This window comes from Vicugna pacos, chromosome 1, assembly GCF_048564905.1.
Source record: "Vicugna pacos chromosome 1, VicPac4, whole genome shotgun sequence".
Taxonomy (NCBI): Eukaryota; Metazoa; Chordata; class Mammalia; order Artiodactyla; family Camelidae; genus Vicugna; species Vicugna pacos.
This window is the reverse complement of record NC_132987.1, coordinates 42553912-42574713: the sequence shown is the minus strand read 5'-3', so window position 1 is coordinate 42574713 and position 20802 is coordinate 42553912. Positions and strand designations below refer to the sequence as shown.

At 38.5% G+C, this 20802-nt stretch overlaps 1 pseudogene; it reads left to right on the top strand.

Annotated features, from left to right (window-relative positions):
• Positions 1 to 3936: 3936 nt before the first annotated feature.
• LOC102541182 (cullin-2 pseudogene) lies at positions 3937 to 6199 on the top strand (annotated as a pseudogene).
• The last annotated feature ends 14603 nt before the right edge of the window (positions 6200 to 20802 follow it).

Genomic DNA, 20802 nt, shown 5'->3' with positions numbered 1-20802 from the left:
CAAAATTTCATCATGAAATTTCAGAACACCAGCAATTAAAAATACATATAAAATCGTCTAGAAAGGAAAGACAGGGTACGTACAAAGAAACAAGATTCATAACAGCATGTAATATCCAAATGTAACTGTGGAAGCTAAAAGGCTGTGGAGCAATACCTACCAAGTTCTGAAGGAAAATGATTTTTGGCCTAGAATTTTGTCCCCTAGACATATCATCAATTGAGTGTAAAAGTAGAATTATTTCTATTTCCAGGCATGTAAGACTCAAAAATGTATCTTTGGCACCTTTTCTCATGAAACAAGTGGAATATGTAATCTGCCAAAAAAAAAAAAAAAGAGAGAGAGAGAGAGAGAACAGAGAGAGAGGACAATATGGGATTCAGCAAAAAGGGAGAATGAAAGGCAAGTCTCAGGGCAGGGGCATAGATGATGGCGAGCACCAGGGCCTAGAAAGCAAACAATTCAGATTGAAATAAGGAACAGAGGGTTCCAGGGGAAAACAAAACTGAAAGATTCTCTGATGTGTTTGGCCATTTGAAAAAGAATTTGGAACATTTAGGAAGAAACAGTGCCAAACACATAGAAAACTAAACAAACGCAAACAGGAGGCAATTGTGAATTCTCAGGGAGAGAGCGAGACAGGGAGTGGCACAGAGAGGAAAAGTCCCAGTACTCTACTTGGCTCGACGGCAAAGAGTATTTACATGATCAGGTAAAACACAGGCTATTTTTACAATTCTTGTCTTCAAATAAAATTTATAATAGTACTACATTATGAGATATGTGGAGAGGAAAGGTGAGACGGTGTGAGAAAAAAGAGCTCAGTTACTATTTATCATAATTAGCTGTCAACACATGACAACCCAAATCTATCAAGCAAAAAACATCTATATAAGCCTAGGTGCGGGTGATCTTCCCTGTGCTCCTGCAGATCAGCTTTCACCCTTTCCACCCTGCTTTGTGGCTCAAAGGCTGATCTCTTCTGACTGTATCTTCTGGGCTCCCAGTCTTTGGCTTTTAATTGGGTTTGCTTAATGGGCTGCCCTGGCGGGAAATGGCAGAAGGAGGGCTATTGTCTCCTTCAGCTTCCACCCTTGGCTGGGCAGTGACCGTCTTCCTCCACCTAAGGCCACAGCTCCTGTACAGCTACAGTTCTCACTGGGAGCAGGGAACCGCTCCCCCAAATCTTGCCTCTTTTAATCCTAGAGTTGGGAATGGCATCTTACTACCGTTAGTCCCACTACCACCAGTCCCAGGTGTCTTACCATCCCTTGCTTTTTCCTTAACTTGGCCTGCCCTCTGTAGATCCTTTTTTCATTAAACTTTGTTAACCATCTCTTTTCAGTAGGCCGTCTGTTTCTGCTGGGACCCTGAACAATACAGCATACAAATCAGAACATGGAACTTAAAGCTTTAAAAAAATAGCTAAACATTTTTCAAGTGTTCACCTATAAGGAGACTCATGGTTAAAGAGGAATGGGGCAGGAAACCATTGTGATGGGGTTTTTTTAAAATATATTTAATATAAGCCTTGTACTATTATTTGAACTTTAAATTATAAACATGCATTATTGTCTAAAAATTTAAAAATAATTATCATATAAAAAGAAATATTTTAATTTAAAATATTAAATCAACTGAAAAAATGCTATGTAGCACAAAAATGGATGAGATTATATGTACACAATATATTTCAGATCGATGACAGAGATTGAGAGAGTAAAGAGGGGTAGGAAGGGAGGGAGAAAGGGGAAGAGAGAAGAAGGAAGAGAGGAAAAGAGAAGAATGTACAGAGGGTAGTGGTTATTGAAAGGGGATAGGATTTCAGTTAGTGTGTGTTTGTGTTTGTGTGTGTGAGTGTCCAGATTTTCTTCACTGTGCATGTTTATTTTGTATATAATAGGCCAAAAAATGTGGGAGAAATTTCTTTCAGAAATAGATAGTGAGAAAAAGAAGGAGAAATGGGTCTGCAATTTAGAACAATTCAGGACTTACAAAGGGGGGATATGTGAATGTGTTTGTAGACTGAGGGAAAGGAGAAATAGAGAAGGAATTTTAAGATAAGTGAGAAGGATAAGTGAAGCATGGGGGAATCTGGTATAAAAATCACAGGTAGGCATAAAGGTAGGAGAAAGGTGAAAAAAGATATGAAGACATTTTGAGGCAAAAAGTTAAAAAGTTGAGATTTCTTGTATCAGATTGACAGGTCCTTTTCCGCAGAGAAACTAGTAGGTGAGCTCCTACGGAGTGGGAATGCTAGAGATCACTGATTCCTTAGCCAACTCCTATAAAGCAACTGCACCCTAATGTTGATTATAGAGTCCATCTTGGGCTGATCACATAATCCTCTAAAGTTTCAATCATTCGCTTTTATGTAAAATGAAAATAAAGATAGTATGGATTCTGTTTAAATTATAGGTTTTTTACAAGATACAAATAATAACTGTTCAAAAAATTTACTGAAATATGCCATGAAACACACAAATAATTTAGTGAAGTATGTATTTGTCTGTTCAGACTGCCATAACAAAATACGACTGGGTGACTTAGACAACAGATTTTATTTCTCACAGTTCTAGAGGCTAAGAAGACAAGATCAGGGTGACAGCAGATTTGGTTCCTAGTGAGAGCTCTCTTCCAGGCATACAGATGTTTACCTTCTCGCTGTGTCATCACAAGGCAAGAGAGGGTCCTAGTATTTCTTCCTCTTTTTATAAGAACACCAGCTCTATCAAATTAGAGGCTTACCCTTATGACTTCATTTAACCTTTATCATCTCCTCACAGGCCTTATCTCCACATATAGCCACTTTGGGGGTTAGGGTTTCAACATATGAATTTGGAGGGACACAAATATTCAGTCCACAACAAATAGTAAAGAATTTTTTCCTCTAGCAGAGAAAAAGAGAAGACATACTGAGGGAGGGGTGAGGATGGGAAGAGGACCGAACTGCCTTGAAAGAATTAACATGTTTTAATATGATTTTATTATTGAAGAATGAAAAAGTAGCCCATTTTTGTTTTCTTTTGCTGGTGTAGCCATTAATCACACTTAAAAACTTTCCCAAAGTACCTACTTGTTAATTTCTTAAAGGACTTTACTCTCTTGGGAAAGAAAAAAATAGGACATTTTGGGAAAGGAAAAAATTGGAGGCAATATGGATGGCCCAATATTGGAATTTAGGGTTGGCAGATAAAATACAGGATACTCAGTTAAATTTGAATTTTGGAATCTCATGCACTATTTAGAACATACATACCCTAAAAAATTATTCATTGCTTATTTGAAATTCAAATTTAACTAGGTGGCCTGTATTTTAATTTGCTAAATCTGGCAATACTAAAAACTTTATAATCATAAAATTGTGGCATGGTATAAATACATAGATTGGCAAAAACAGAATTAAAAACTCAGAAACAGTCACAACTATATAAAAATAATTAATATTTGATAAAACAAGGATTTCAAACAAAGGGAAGGGGTGTGTGGGTGTGTGTGTGTGTATAAAACGTAATAGATATTACTGAACATATGCTTGCCAGTTAGAAAAAATAAAGTTAGATGCTTACTTCACACTAACCAAAACAATTAGTTGCAAATAGAGAAAAGTGCTAAATTTAGGAAACAAGTAGAAGTGCCAAAAGAAAATGTTAATGAATATTTACCTAACCTAGGATGTAAAAGATCTTCCTAAATAAAAGCCAAAAAAAAAAATAGTAAAGAAAAATTAGCAATAACTTTTCCTACGTAGGAATTAAACTGCTTTTAAAAATAAATCAGAAGGCCGGTGGGGAGGCGCCTGTGCGCAGTAAAGGCAGCGCGGTGAGTAGGGACGGAGCTGACAGCCGCCGCCACCGCCCACCCTCCCCGCCGGCTAGGTCCTGCGCGCCCGCGGGCCGCCCCCGCCCCCGCCACAGCGTCGGCCCCGCCTCCGCAGCAGATTTCAACACTAAACTTGCACGATGACTTTGAAACCGAGAGTGGTGGATTTTGATGAGACCTGGAACAAGCTCCTCACGAAAATCAAAGCCGTGGTCATGCTGGAGTACGTGGAGAGAGCCACGTGGAACGACCGCTTCTCAGATATCTATGCTTTATGTATGGCCTATACTGAACCCCGTGGAGAAAGACTTTATGCAGAAACTAAGATTTTTTTGGGAAATCACGTAGGGCATTTGCACAAGAGAGTTCTGGAGTCTGAAGAGCAAGTGCTGGTGATGTACCACAGGCACTGGGAGGAGTACAGCAAGGGTGCAGACTACATGGATTGCTTGTACAGGTATCTCAACACCCAGTTTATTAAAAAGAATAAATTGACAGAAGCCGACCTTCAGTATGGTTATGGTGGTGTAGATATGAATGAACCATCTATGGAAATAGGAGAGCTAGGGCTGGACATGTGGAGGAAACTGATGGTCGAGCCACTTCAGACCACCCTTATCCGGATGCTGCTCCAAGAAATCAAACATGACCGTGGTGGAGAAGACCCAAACCAGAAAGTAATCCATGGGGTTATTAACTCCTTTGTTCATGTTGAACAGTATAAGAAAAAAATTCCCCTTAAAGTTCTATCAGGAAATCTTTGAGTCTCCCTTTCTGACTGAAACAGGAGAGTGTTACAAACAAGAAGCTTCAAATCTATTACAAGAATCAAACTGCTCACAGTATATCGAAAAGGTTCTAGGCAGACTGAAAGATGAAGAAATTCGATGTCGAAAATACTTACATCCCAGTTCGTATACTAAAGTGATTCATGAGTGTCAGCAGCGGATGGTCACAGACTTACAATTCCTCCACACCGTGTCACAACATCGTCCAGCAAGAGAAGAAGAACGACATGGCGAACATGTACGTCCTCCTCCGTGCTGTGTCCACTGGCCTACCTCACATGATTCAGGATCTGCAGGACCACGTCCACGATGGAGGCCTTCGGGCAACTGGCAACCTTGCTCAGGAAAACATGCCAACACTATTTGTGGAGTCGGTTCTGGAAGTACACAGTAAAATTGTTCAACTTATCAACACTGTTTTGAATGGTGATCAGCACTTTATGAGTGCATTGGACAAGGCCCTTACATCAGTTGTAAACTACAGAGAACCCAAGTCTGTTTGCAAAGCCCCTGAGTTGCTCGCTAAGTACTGCGACAACCTGCTGCAGAAGTCAGCAAAGGGCATGACCGAGAACGAGGCCGAGGACAAGCTCACGCGCTTCATCACCGTCCTCAAATACATCGACGACAAGGATGTTTTTCAAAAGTTCTACGTGAGAATGCTGGTGAAACGTTTAATTCATGGGTTATCTATGTCTATGGATTCTGAAGAACCCATGATCAATAAATTAAAGAAAGCCTGTGGTTATGAATTCATCAGCAAGCTGCATTGGTGAGCGTCAGCGCGGACCTCAACAATAAGTTCAACAACTTCATCGAGAGTCAGGACACAGCGATAGACTTGGAAATTCGTTTTCAGATATATGTTCTCCAGGCTGGCTCGTGGCCTCTCTTTCAGGCTCCTTCATCTACGTTTGCAGTTCCCCAGGAATTGGAAAAAAGTGTACAGATGTTTGAATTATTTTACAGCCAGCATTTCAGTGGAAGGAAACTTACATGGTTGCATTATCTTTGTACAGGTGAAGTTAAAATGAACTACCTGGGCAAACCATATGTGGCCATGGTCACCATGTACCAGATGGCAGTCCTTCTTGCCTTTAACAACAGCGAGGCCGTCAGCTACAGGGAGCTTCAAAACAGCACGCAGATGAGCGAGAAGAACTGACAAAAACGATCAAATCCCTGCTCGACGTGAAGATGATCAGCCACGATTCAGAGAAGGAAGACATTGATGCAGAATCTTCATTTTCATTAAATATGAACTTCAGCAGTAAAAGGACAAAATTCAAAATTACTACATCAATGCAGAAAGACACGCCGCAGGAAATGGAGCAGAGGAGAAGTGCTGTGGATGAAGACCGGAAGATGTATCTCCAGGCCGACATCGTCCGCATCATGAAGGCGCGGAAAGTGCTGCGGCATAACGCCCTCATTCAGGAGGTGATCAGCCAGTCCAGGGCCAGGTTTAACCCAAGCATCAGCATGATCAAGAAGCGCATCGAGGTCCTGATAGACGAGCAGTACGTGGATCGCAGCCAGGCGTCGGCGGACGAGTACAGCTACGTGGCCTGACGTCCGCGCCGCGGGCGCAGTGTGCGGTTGTCGCCTCACCCTCCAGGCGTTCCTGGGGGGTGAGAGCAGACCTGTGCCTCCGTAATTTGGTCATTTGGCAGCCCCTGTTTTTCTGCTGTTTACAACATCACCAGTGCCACGTCCCGAGTGTCAGAGAAAATGCCTAGAGATATTTCAAGCTCATGTCATTATGGCATTTCTTAAAACTTTATTAAAAAAGAACGAGTGAAGTATTGCTGAAATGTGGAAATTTGGTTGGGTACCATGCTTTTTCTCGCCTTCACGTTTGCAGTTGATGTGTGTGTGTGTGTGTGTGTTTTTAATGTATCTTAAAGGACATACGATAAAAACTTAAATATTGTAATATGACAGATAACCTAATAATTGTATCATTAAAATGACAAACATGATATTGCTGCTTGTCAAATAAAAAAAAATAAAGAAATAGAACGCCAATAAATAAATAAATAAATAAATAAATAAATAAATAAATAAATAAATAAATAAGAATGTGAGGGGAAATTGGCAACATATACAACAAAGGCCAAATATTCTTAATGCCAAAAAATGAGATGCCATTTTTTCCTGTCTATTTGGCTAAGCTATTAAAAATGGTACTACTGACAGTACTGACAGAGACAAGTTACCATATTTAAAGTAGATAATGAGGACCTATTGTACAGCACGGGGAACTATATTCAATTTCTTGTAACAACATATAATGTAAAAGCATCTGAAAAGAAAAAAATATATATATGTACAACTGAATTACTTGGCTGTACACCTGAAACTAACTAACATTGTAAATCAACACTTTAATAAAAGAATTGTTTTTTAAATGGTACTACTGAGGCTGGCAAAATTCCTAAGAAAACAGGGCCCTGATACCCTGCTTGTGGAAACATAAATTGGTATATCTAGGGAAAATATCCTTTAGAGATGAAGGGGAAGAAATAACATTTTCAGATGAAGAAAAACCAAGAGATTTTTGTTGCCAGTAGACCCATTCTAAAAGAAATTCTAAAGACATTTTCTTAGCATTTCTTCAGGCTGAAAGGAATAATACAAATGTTTATGATTGTACTGGTGGTTTGCAGGACTATATATTTGTCTTATAGAAAGGTATGCCAAAAAGAGTGAATTTTACTGTACATAAAATTCATAAAAAGTATTTTAATGTTTTAAATGTTTTTAAAACTTTGGATAAAATGAATGGTAATGGAGTTCTTCTCAGGCCACTTGAGGAGTGATTTTTTTTTCCCCGTTTTTTTCTACCGAGGGTCAGTCATCAAAACACGAATCAAAATCAAATCAGTTAAGCCTTGCTTATTCTTTGAGTCTGGGTGATTTGCAGCAGAAGAGGACTATGCCGATCATCAAAATCCAGAGAGAATCCTAACAAACAGTTTGCGCTTCTCTTCACAGTCTCCAAGCTAACACTCAAAACCCTTTTCCAGAACTGCCAAGGAGGCTTGGCTGGGTTTCAGCGTCATTTCCAGACCTGCTCAGGTGGAGCCATTAACAATCAGTGAAATGGCCCAAAAAGAGAGCACGGAAAGGAACATGAGTTTCAAAAATCTGCTAACTGCATCATCAATTTCTAAATGATTAAGAACTGAATATAGAGGCCAGGATACCACTTTCCCTGTCTCAAAACCTACCACACTCTGAAGCAGAAATCAACCCCACAACGATCTCATGATATCATATAACCCTGAGGAGGCAGGGATGAGGCTGTCTCGGTACAGAGTTGCACTGATTGTCACCCATCAATCTGCACAGTCAGGAATATCTGTACCCAGAGACTCTGGCAACCAGTTCCAGTTCAGACTTGTTCCCAAGTGATACTGGTGATTATATTTATCTCCTAACGTTACAGTTTAACTGATTCACTAATGATTAAGACAATTCTAAAGACTGAGCAAGCCCCACTAACTAAATGGCTGTTGCACTTTAGTTAACATGCAAAGGGTGTCCACAGCCTGCAGTTAGCTAATAATGCATTATAATTAATAGTACATGGGGAAAGTGTCCTGTCAGCGGGAGCCCTGAGGTCGTTTTCCTGATGCACCAAGATGATCTCCATCGGGGCTTTTCTGTTTCATTGGATAAGTGACTGATGCTGTCCCTACTCTGATTATTTTAATTCTAAAAGTAATTTGGTTTCTGATTCCACAAACCCACAGAATTTTCTTCACTAGTATTTCCTTGAATTGACATGTGGGGTGCTGTGATGATAAAAGTGAATAATCACCTTCTTATTTACTCATCTGCGATTTTGCCTTGCAAAAAAAGCACATCTATCTCAGCAGGATGGCATGGGCAAGCAAAACCCAGGGGAAGTCACGACAGTGATTCAACGACCCTGGTAAAGATTTCTCTATTATATGCTTGCTCCATCTCATGCTCTTCTCACTAAATGCTTTTCTTTTCAATTTTTATTTCCCTGTGTATAGGATCCACTGTGTTACATTATCCTTAATTAGTGCTAAAAAGTATATTTTATATGTAAGAAAAACAATCTTGGATTACAGGTGATGATGATTTCTGAGGCCAGAGCTGTTCAGTAAAAGCTAAGCAAAATAACAGCAAATAATGGCATGACAACATGGCCAAAGACTCATCCTCATGTCCCACATCATTGTTACTGTCAAATAAGAATACACATAGAAATATTTTTGGCAATTCAGTGCCCATCTCCAGATTCCCCTTCCCATCTCCGTCATCATCCACTGCCCACCTACATTCCAGGGGCAGCAGCAGAAGAGGGATGAACAGTGTACGTGACCCTTACGCCACACTTTCCGAAAGCAAAAAGTGCCTAATCATGCAAATGTGATAGAACTATCAGAAGAGAAAAAGTGTAAGATGAGTTATGCATACTGTGAAGAATCATTGTTCTCTTGGCTCTGCAATTATATAAAATTTCATTAGCAAGTTAGAAATTAAATACAAAGGAAACTTTTAATAACTTTGGCATTAGATCACCTGGAGGAGAGTCTAGTTGTGTGGTCTGTGTTGTGGGGTAGGGTGTTCTATGAATGTCGGTCAGGTCAAGCTGGTTGATAGTGTTGTTCAGGTCCCCTGTTTCCTTACTGATGATTTCTTCCTTTGCTTGTTCTCTGATTACTGAGAGAGAAGTATTGAAGTCTCTAGCTATAACTGGATTTGTCTAGGCATATAACCTGTACCACTGTCATACAGTCTCCATCCCAAGAGTTTTACCATTCTAAACTCTACTGTCATGAGGAAATCGAGGCAGGGCGAGGTTAAGTAAATTGTACAAGGTCACTTAACTAGTAAACGGTAGAGCAGGTTTCAAGCTGAGGCAGTTGGACTCAGAGTCTCTGCCCTTCAACGCCATGATACGCTGTATCTTATCCCATCTGTGAATTTCAAGAGCAGGTGAATTGAGGCCATGACTGTATTTATCCTTTATAAGGCATTTTCAACACAAGTCAACTTCTAGGGAAGCTCAAGTGCCACCCCACCTCCAGCTTCTCCCACCTCCACCCACACTCAACACAATCTCATCTTCCCTCAAGGAGCACTGGAGGGGATGCTCTGAAGGTGGGTTGTTAGGAGTTACAGCTTCCAGTGGGTCAGAAGAAGGTAAAAGCCCTTGCTTTGGTATGAAGGGCTATCTGAGGTTATCTCTTTCTTTCCAGCTTTTCTTGGTTCTTAGCTTCCTCAACTTTGTTGTCTTCAGGATGCTGGTGTGGACAGGTTTGAGCCTTGTCTCGAGAGGAGCTCTGCCCTGAAGAAGCCTGAGGTGGGGAGACAGAGCCCAGTACTGCTCTGGGGGGTAGCAATTCATCTGTCCTTGCTTCTTTTTGTCATCAGTATGGTTAAGACCCCAAAGGTCAGGTATGGAGTGTCGGCTCTGAGGAAAGACCTGTTTTCAGATTCAGCTTTAGGCCAGAAATGCAAAAGGGAGTCCTTCTGGTTCATTCACAGTTCACCGAGTTTAGCAAAGCCAGGATGTCTCAAAGGAGTGGGGTCAAAGTTACACAGGAATAAGCAGCGTGTGTCCTCCTGGAGTATTGCTCCTGTGTAGAGCTCTCCTAGGGACACTGGAATGGTGGGCCACTGGCCACCTCTGTTTTCATCAAAGAAAAACTCACATCATAAAATTCTCCATGGGAATGGAATAACCACTTCTAAACCTAAGAAATGTAAATTTCCACTCAAAATATGGCTAAAGATCTCTTCTGCTATAGGCCTCAGAGATTTTTTTCAGACCTGAGGTCCCTTCCTATTTATATTAGGACAAACTTTAGATCCAATGCAAGGTAAAATGAAATCTCGGTACATTTGATATCTTGAAAACAAGAGATGACCAGCCACTCTCTCTAGTCAGCTAAGGAAGGACTGTGAGGTCTAAACTCCAAAACCAAGGCTGATATCCAGGTGCTTCAGAAGACCAGCTTCCAAAGGCACCCAGACAAACCCAGCAAAGTGGTGTTTATCTTGCTGCATTTACCATAGTCATGGTCTGACCTCAGCCTTGTAGGCTCAGAAAATCAGTCCCATAGGGCCCCAGAGCTGCCTGGCTTCAGGGATGCAATGCATGTAGAGGTAAAGAACTGGGACTCTGAAGCTAAACCATCTCAGTTTGAATTTGGGCTTTACCCTTTACTAGCTGCAAGTTACTTAACCTCCCTGTGCCTTACTTTCCACATTTAAAAAATTACGATAATAATAGGAGCTACCTTCTAGGGTTGTTATGAGAATTAAATGAGTTAATATTTGAATACTGTTGAGACCAGTGTGTGGCACATAGTCAGTGCTTTGTGAGTGTTATTACCAAACTAGTAAGAGACTGGTCATAATACCAAAGTGGCAAATTATTTTACAATGAGGAAACAGAGTTGTTGAGTAATCTGGAGACTCATGTTGACCTGACCTGGCCCCAAGGGAAGCAACATGGTTCCTAATGAACATGGAAAGTTAGCAAGCAAGGGAGTTGTTATGGCTTAAGTATCTAGTAGCACTAGGCTCTGAGATTGTTTCAGATTAAACATTCCTACGATAGATATGTTAGCGTATTTATCAGGCAAGAATTATGGACCTGCAGCCGGTGGGGAGAGGTGTCATCTAGTTGCTATACTGTTATCTTGCAAATCTCTACACCTATATCTTGTAGTGGTTGTAATAATAATGATGATGTTATAATAATTAGAATTTGGTGAGTACTTACTCTGTCCATTATAAAGATAAACGTTTTCTCACTTATTCTTCACAACACTTCTATAAACACTTACAGATGAGGAAACCAAGATTTAGAAAGATACACATGGTCTCTCTGTGCTTTTGCCCTTGCAGTTTCCTTGCCTAGAACACACATTTGCCACCTGGATCACACCTATTCATCCTTCAAGACTCAGTTCTAGTGTTCCCTATTCTAGAAAGCAGGCCCACCTTGCCTTCCTGGAGCCTACTCTGAGCTAGGAATCCTTCCTCTGCTCCCCTCAGTCCTCTGCATGACCTCTGCAAAGTACTCACTGCATCGTATTAAAGTGTTCTTAGCTGTCTTCCACTAGGGCTGTCTGCACCTTGTTTTGACTCTACCTTCTTTCTTTCCAGAGGTGCTTAGTATCTGGCAGAAATGATTATTCAGTAGAATGAGTATGGTGCCTGGTACTGAGTAGGTACTCAAATACTTGGGGAATCACAAATTAGGTAGTGGTAAAGGCTTTTAGCACCAAATGGTGATCGGACTGAGGATCCTTTAAGGTCCAATTGTGAGACTCTACAGGCTTGAGGTTCAGAGTTGAGCCTGGCTGGCTTGAATGGATGATGCCAAAATTCACTGAGAAAAGAAGTGGTTTCAAGAGGAAGATAAGGAAGTCAGTTCTGAGTTCGAATGAGCAAAAGAAATTGCCCCTTCTAAGTTGGTAAACTTATCTAAAAGTGGAGGACCCACATTTTTTAAAGAAAAAAAACCCAATAATGTATTATAATGTTATCCTATACTACACCACTTCCAATTTTCAGATGTAAATCTCTACATAGTTTCCAGGAATTATAGTAGTTTGACCCTAAAAATAATCCAACTTGAGTCATAACCTCAAAGAAGAAGTTGCTCAGTTATGTAACTCAGATTATATATGAAGGGTATGAAAATGCCATACAGGAAGGGCTGGTCAGCCCTTCCTCGTTACCAATGGCCCCAGCAGCGGTAGCAGTCGGCTCCTGCAAGTCGTCATTCACAGCCTTGATCTACTATTTACTAGGCCTCTGCTGACTATCCCTGTGATCTTCACCAAGGTGCCTCATACAGTAGTCATTCTTTCCTGCCAACTAAGGGCTTCATGAATTGTAAATCAATTCAAAACTGATAAACACACATCAGCTCCCACTTACACTCTGTTCCAAAGCATCATTGTTTCCATCAGTCCAAAATCCGTCATAAAACTTTCACGCTATGAAACTCATGATGAGAATCTCTCTCAGTAGTAAGCATATTTATTTCACGTAAGCCTCGGAAACTAGCTCAGCAAAATGTAGTATGGTTCTTTTTGCCTTGTTTCTAATGTCTCTTCATTGCAGGAAAAATACTTTGAGAGGTCTCTGGTAAAAGGCTGGTTTTGATGGCCAGTGTCATAATCTAAATTTCATCACAAGTATTGATTGATTCAAAAGTAACAAAGAAAAATGATCTGCAATTCTCTGTTGTAGAGCCAAGTTTAATCTGAGTGTTGTGGGAATATTAACTTCTTGGCGGAATTCAATGCAAGGTAACATGCTCGCGTTCTTACGCAAATCTGTCATTTCAAATTGGGGTTGCCAAGAACAGTGTCACGATATTACAAAATCAAAGTTTAATGTGTCTATGTTCACGTGCTTTCCGAATGTATTTCATAGTCCACTTGTAGTACAGATAACCTCTGAAATCTGCTACTTTAGATTTTATTCTGAGAACTCCCTGCAACCACGAGGCTGTGTGGTTATTTTAACTTGTGAAAATCACCCCTCCTTGTCCACTTCTGTTAGACAGCTTTAAATGTTAGAAACTACTTCACTAAATTGAACCAAAAATTGCCTCCATGAAATTGCTTTCATTTTTCAGGTGGGAATGTCTTCTAGATAAAAGCAACAGGGGCCCAATTTCAACCTATCACGAAAAATAACTTTCTAGCAATCAAGTGCTTTGGTGGACAGTGAGTTCCCTATTAACATGACTGTTGTGTGAATTGAGTATACACAAATTACATGTACAGATGCTCCTCAGCTTACGATGGGGTTATCTCCCAATAAACCCACTGTAAGCTAAAAATATCGTAAGTTGAAAATGCATTTTATACACCTAACCTACCAAACATTATAGCTTAGCATAGCCTAACTTAACCATGCTCAAACACAGGACACTATACAGTACAAGTTGTTTACCCTCGTGATCACGTTGACTGGGAGCTGAGACTCACTGCCACTGCCCAGCATCATGAAAGAATATCATACTGCATATTGCTAGCCTGGGAAAAATTCAAAATTCAAAGTCCAGTTTCCACTGAATGAGTATCACTTTTGTACCAGTGTAAAGTCAAAAAATCGTAAGCCAAACTATCCTAAGTTTGGGGTGGTATTTTATGTGCCAGACGTTCTTTTAAATGCCTTACCTATATTAAATCTTCCTATCACAACAGCACCTTTAAGTGGATACTATTATTATTTCATTTTAGGGATAAAACAGGCACAGAGGTTTTAAGCAACTTGCCTGAAATCACGCATGCAGATAGTAAATAAGTAGAGCCAGGACTCAAACCCCAGTAGTCTAAACCCTTTGATTATACTGCAAAGCCCTGTGTACTGCATCACCACTTGACACAGAAAATTCCAGCAGCAAAAGAGGTTTGAACTAAATGACATCTGAAGTCTTTTCCCACCATGAGAATATATGGCACAGGGAATTCTCATGCAAATGAACATTTCCCATTAACCACCCTTCTCTAGACTCTGGAAGAGTTGCCTCTCTTACGTCCCCCCTTGGATGTGTGTACTTCTTCTATAATGGCACCTATCCAATGACTTTTTAATTATTTATTGTGTTTCTCCCACATAAAACTATACTTCCTCAAAATGAGGACCACTTCTATCTTCTTCATCATTATATACTAAGTACCTAGCACAGATCCTGGTACAAAGTAGGCAGTATTTGTTAGATAAATGAATGAAAGATATAATAAACCAATGGTAACATCTTATTGCCTACAATTTAAATTGCTATCTTACTGCAAAACTAGATGCTGGAATAAACCCTAAAAAAAGAAAAAAACAGATACACACACTAGAAGTTAAGGGTCTTTAAAAAGCATATCCTTTTGTTTATTGTATATTGCTTACTAATAAAAGAATATAAATAATTACAATAGGAGATTAGTTAAATAAATTATGACCTGTTCATCCAGTGGAATATTGGACTTCTATTAAAAATGATGCTGACAAATAATAGTTAGTAACATGGAAATACATTCTCAATACATTAAATTTTTAAAAATTTAAACCCTTTTTTTTGCAAGTGAGAAAGAAAAAGAGAAGCAAATAAAATGGTATGTACACATAAGCCTTACTTAAAGGATATGTTATAGCCCTACATAGCAATAATGTTTTTCTCTACTGTAGAATCAGAAATGGATTTTTATTTTTTACAGGTGAAGGTTTTTCCTATGTCATTTATCTCTATTTTTTAAATTTCTACAATAAACACATACTACATTAGGAAAGAGAAAAATAAAGGGTTTGGGGGTTTTTTTCTGATAAATACAAATAAAGTACTTATATAAAATAATTAGTATAAGTAGGATAGGTACAAATTCTCCCCATGTTCTCAGTTACCTCTTTTCCTCAATACTTTAGTTGAAACACTGTATATAGATAGGCATGAGTAAAGGGAAGGTGTAACTCTTGGGAAGTATCTTTTCAAAGTGGAAGCAAAAGCACTAGCAACCACCCTCACCCACACTTGATTAAAGTGTTCAGAGGCTACTGTGCTAGCTTGAATCTCCTCATGGTTTTACCTTTCTCCACTCATTGTAACAAATGCGCTAACTCTATGAAGTGATTAAAATCAACCAACCAAATGAGCCAGCAATAACAAATTCTTCATAATGACATGTGCCACCAGAAAGAAAAACAAATGCTGGTTGTTGAAATGAAAAAAAGCAAACAGGGGCAAGACAGTGATAGTTCTTGGCCTAGACCTATGTAATTTATGGGGAAAATTACATACAAAAATTCCAGGCAAAAACAGTTTTTCTAAGTGTTTTCTGTAGGTTTTCCTATTTTTCCCCCCCTCTAATAACACAAGACCAGGCAATTTCTGAAAAATGTTATGCCAGGATTCCAACTTCTTAATTTTTCCCCCTGCCATAACAACAGAAAAGAAAGGGTGGAGAGAGTGGGAGGAAGAGGGTAAGAGAGCAGTGCCGATGCTGGCTCTTGTAAAGAATTCAATTGTCAGTGATATAGGTGATGGTCAGGAAATATTTCTTTTTAAAGAGGAGGGGAAGATGGGCAGAGGAGGGTGTGCCTGTGAGTCACTGAACACTGGCCCTCCTTCCATCTATTTGTAAGAAAGGTTAGACATTGATGCCCAAGACTGGGAGAAGGAACAAAGAGTGGGAGTGATGGTCTAGATGTGGGCATGGAGTAATTAGGAAGGTAAACAGCTCCATCTCTCTACACCTTGGAGTCATATACACAATAACCTGGGAACCATTTATCAACATTACAAGACCTCCCTACAAGCCACAGAAATTCTTTGCATTAGGAAGACACAATATTTAGTAAAACCTCCTTCTCAAAAGACATTGTTTATATTGTGAGATGGCAATGCATTTATAAAATCCCAAAAACTCAAAGCATTTTTTTTTAAAAGAGAGACCTATGGTAGGTAAAAGGCAGTAACTTTTTTTTAATTGAAGTATAGTCAGTTTATAATATTGTGTCAATTTCTAGTGTAAAGCATAATGTTTTGGTCATCCATATACATGTAATCATTTTCATAATCTTTTTCACTATGGGTTACTACAAGATATTGAATATAGTTCCCTGTGCTATACAGTATAAACTTGTTTATCTATTTTATATATAGTAGTTACATCTGCAAATCTTGAACTCCCATTTTATCCCTTCCCCTACCCTTTCCTCCCTGGTAACCTTAAGTTTGTTTTCTATGTCTGTGAGTCTGTTTCTGTTTTGTAAATAAGTTCATTTGTGTCTTTTTTTTTTTTTTTAAGCTGGAGACAATAGCACTACTACATCACTCATTTAAGATGGTGGTTCTCAACCCTGTCCACACATTAGAATTGACTGTGAAGCTTAAAAATAATTACCTATGCCTGGATTCCCACCTATTTCCCACAACCCTGGAATTCTGGCTTAATTTCTGGGATGAGACTGGTGACAGCTACATTTTAAAAGTTCCTTCAGTGAATCCAATCTGTAGGCTGGGTTCAGAACTACTGATTTAAGAAGTCTAAAGGCTATAAACCAAAATATGAATAATGGGTCTATCTGGGTGGTGAAATTACAAATTCTATTCTCTTTTCAGTTGTTTTTCTTTATGGTTTTCCAATCTTTAAAATATGAAAATGTTTAGATTGTGTATTTAAATTTATTTTCAAAAATGAAATCTATAAGTTAAACATGAAGTTAAATTTTAATTTCTATTTTTATTCAAGTCATATTCCTACTTTGGAATAAATTTGAGGTGAATTGTGGGAATAATCATGACAGTTATCATTAAAAAATAAAATAAATGGGACTAATGTAAACAAAACATACTCCAAATTTGGGGGAATTTAACATAGTACAACAATTTGAAGAGCTGTAGTCCTCCCTAGCCACAAATAGCTCCACAGAGTCAAACCCCCTTCCCTTACCGTTTTCACTCCTCCAAGTCAGGGACAGTAACTCGCCCTCTTACACATATCTGGACCCCCTCAGGCTCACCCATCCTAAGGCCCCATCTCTGCATAGACAGGAAGGATATAAGAGATCCCTTTCTGACAAAGATTAAGCTTAAAATCACTTACACAAGATACTGTTTGCTGGTGGCTTGACTTGACTTGGATAGGTTTGGTGCATATGCCTGCCAGCTGCAGATACTGAAGTTTTCCCGAGTCCCTAACCAGAGGAAAGCACTGTTTGGTGAGATATATACTGAGAATTTAGGGAGATTTTATGTTAAAAGGTGTACCAATTCTAGTTTCATTATGAACCACAAAATGCCTCCCATTTGCTATCCTCTCACTGGGCAACGCTCCTTTTTTTTATTATTATTAAATTGACATCATCACTTCTTACTTTCCCATACTAGTGCACCTGTTCATGTGAGACAGCTCTCCACATCAAAGAAGTATTGATCCAAGATGCCCGTAGTGCTAATATTGAGAAACCCAAGCTTACATATATGATTTCACTTATATTTTCTGAATGCTACTCTACTCACTTAAGTGGGAGTAAGAATAAGTTCAAAGCATTTTCCAACCCTCGAAAATATAAATGATTTACTCAAGACCACCTATTCAGTAAACCACCTACTAAGCACTGTTCCTAGATCTCTAAGTGTCGTTATCTTCCCACTACATTACAATCTTGGTCTCTGCTTGATTTCTCTGGTTCTCCTACTTGAACTCCTGTCTCCCTTTGTTCTTAGCATGCTAACTGAGCTCCTTAATGCTCTTTTTTTTCTGCCTGGTCTCCTTAGCTTTTCTGGCCTCTAATACTGTTTCCCCTTGTGTCATCGTTTGGCCCTTCCTGTCCCTTGGTTCTGTTTGAGGCCCAAGAACAAGTATTAGTGATCAAAATTCCTTCCTGTATTATTGAATTTTGTGTCTATGATAAAATAACATTTGAGATATAATTGTTTCCTAAAAATAACTTTTGTTATTGTTTTCTTAGCTATACTAAGAAAACATCATTAAAACTTGGGGAAAAAAAAAAAGATAGTAACAGAGAAAACTGAAAATAATCTCCAAACCTGGAAATATCTCTGCCATCATATTCAGTCTCCTTTCTATGGGATATTTTTTTCCTCCATTAAACGGTATTACGATGTCAACACTATTCTGTAATTTTTTTCCACGTAATACATCGGAACCTCTATGTCACTATTATTCTCTAAATATTTAAAGAATTCTCAATTCACTAAATATTACTAATGTAATTCATTACATAGTAATTCATTGTATGGATATATTAGAATTTGTTTAACTACCCTGTATTGTTGGGTAGTTACGCAACTTCTAATTTTTATCTTTTATAAACATGTCCTTCCAAATATTCTTCAAACAAATCTTTGAGCATTTTTACCATGTTCTTACCTAGAAGTAGAATACAGGGATCAAATTACACACAAAAGTTTAAGCGTTTTGACATATAGGGTCAAACTGAATGGAAATTTTATTTCAAATTGATTGATTTTTAGGTTAGTGAGGATTGATAAACCATGCACATCCTTAATCCAGGTTGGTTTCTCACTCTAGTGGCTCCTCATTGCGTGTCCGTGAAATGTAAAGCCAGAGTGAGGCTGGCAATCAGGTGGTGACTGATCAGCACTTTCACCACTGCTGCAGACTAGCTTTGAATCATCCTGAAATTCAATTCCACTGACCTTAGTGAGTGCCACATAGTACCAACACAATGAGGAGACTAAAAAGACAAGCTACCTACCTTCAAAGTGTTTATAATTTAGTGTTCACACATAATTATGACATAATACAAAAATGTGATAATAAGAAAATTACAAAGAGCTGTGTGAGGAAGATTTCTGAATGCGGTGTTTGGGAAGATAACAAAGAAAATGACATGTAACCTGAGCTTTGATGAGAATAAGGTCAGACTTTGTCTAGTTGGGCAGAAGGGCGTCATAGATATGGGGATATATGAAGTGAAACACTCACAGGCAACAAAGTGTGTAAAATTCATTTTAAAAAAAAGGACAGCAATGAAGGAGTCTCATGAATAAAGTCAATGCAAGGCAATAATGGGAGATACACTGAGGAAGCAGACAGGTATCAATTTCAACACTTATCTGAGGAGTGGAAATTATTTGGAAGGAAGTGGGGACATGATGGAGGGGACAGAAATGCTGCAGGAAGGTTACTGTGTCAGCAGGTGGATCAGAGTGGCCTCTGGTGTAGGGAACCACTGAGGTAGCCCTTCGGAGAAGTAAGGGCCTGGAAAAGGAAAGGGACAGGACAGAGGCAGACTGTAAGACAAAGAAAATTTATAGCTGAGACTTTTCAGTTTATGTAGAATATAATAATGCAAGCAAAAGTGAAAACTGGCAAAATTTAAAAGCTAGATTTATAGTCCATGACCCCTCCCACCCCAATTTTTCCTAAATAAATACCCAATTTATTGTCAACAGTTTGCCTGTTTATTTAGCTTTATTCAAAAAGCACCAGCACCACCTGGTGACAGAAACTCAGATTACCCTCTCAACCATCCTGAATTCCACCTTATTTTCTTCTAATTTTTCTTATGAAAAAATTTCACACATACATAGATGTTGAAAGAATACTAAAATAAACACCCCTATCCCATCATCTACATTTTCTAGTTATTAATGTTTTGCCAAATTGGCTTTAGCTCTTTCTATATGTGTATATATGCTAAGCCATTTGAAAATAAACTATAGACACTGAAACACTTCAAAATTTTCTGCATAAACTTACTAAGAAAAGAATATCCTCTACATAAACACAATACCATTACCTTACCTGAAAAAAATTAACAATAATTTGCATCAAAATATAATATGCTATTCAAATTTTCCCAATTGTCACAAAAAATGTTTTGAAGTTTGTATTTTTTAATCTAAGACCTAGTCAAGATTTATGCTTTGCACTTGGTTATGTTTCTGAGGAATCTTTTAATCTAGAACAATTTTCACTCCTTTTTTTTTAACTTCCTATGACATTGCCATTGTTTAAGCCTCCAGGCCAGTTATCTTGTAGAATGTCCTACATTCTGAATTTGTCTGATTATCACCCTCATGATAACATTCACATTAAATGTTTTGGCAAGAATACTTCATAGGTAACTTGTGTATTTTTTTACTGCATCACTTCAGGAAATATAATGTCATGTTGTCCGACTGTTGTTGTTGCTAAGTTTGATCACTTGGTTAAGTGGTGACTGCAAAATATACCCTACATAATTAATCCCATGAGTAGGGTGTTATCTTGAGGCCATGTGAATATCTCGTCCTTAACAAATTTTTAGCCAAAAGTTTTAAAATACATTGACAACCTTGAATCAATTTATTGCACGGGGAATTGCCAAATGATGATTTTCTATTTTTATCATTCTTTTCACATATTAAACAAATCAACCTAACTATAAATCAAACTGATAAAATAATAAAAGAGAAAATAATTGAGATGGAAGAAGATTTTGACCAAGTACTCTATACATCCTTAGTGAAATATAGCCCAAAGACAAAAGGAACTGAAAAAGAAAACTTAAACTTTACTAAATATATTATTGGTAATCATACAAGTATTATAATTCTGAAGTTTTTTTTAATGTAATTGTAGAATAAAGTAAATAAGCAAGTGTATTCATGAAATTAGGAACCAAGATTTCACTGTAAGATAGAAGAGATACACAT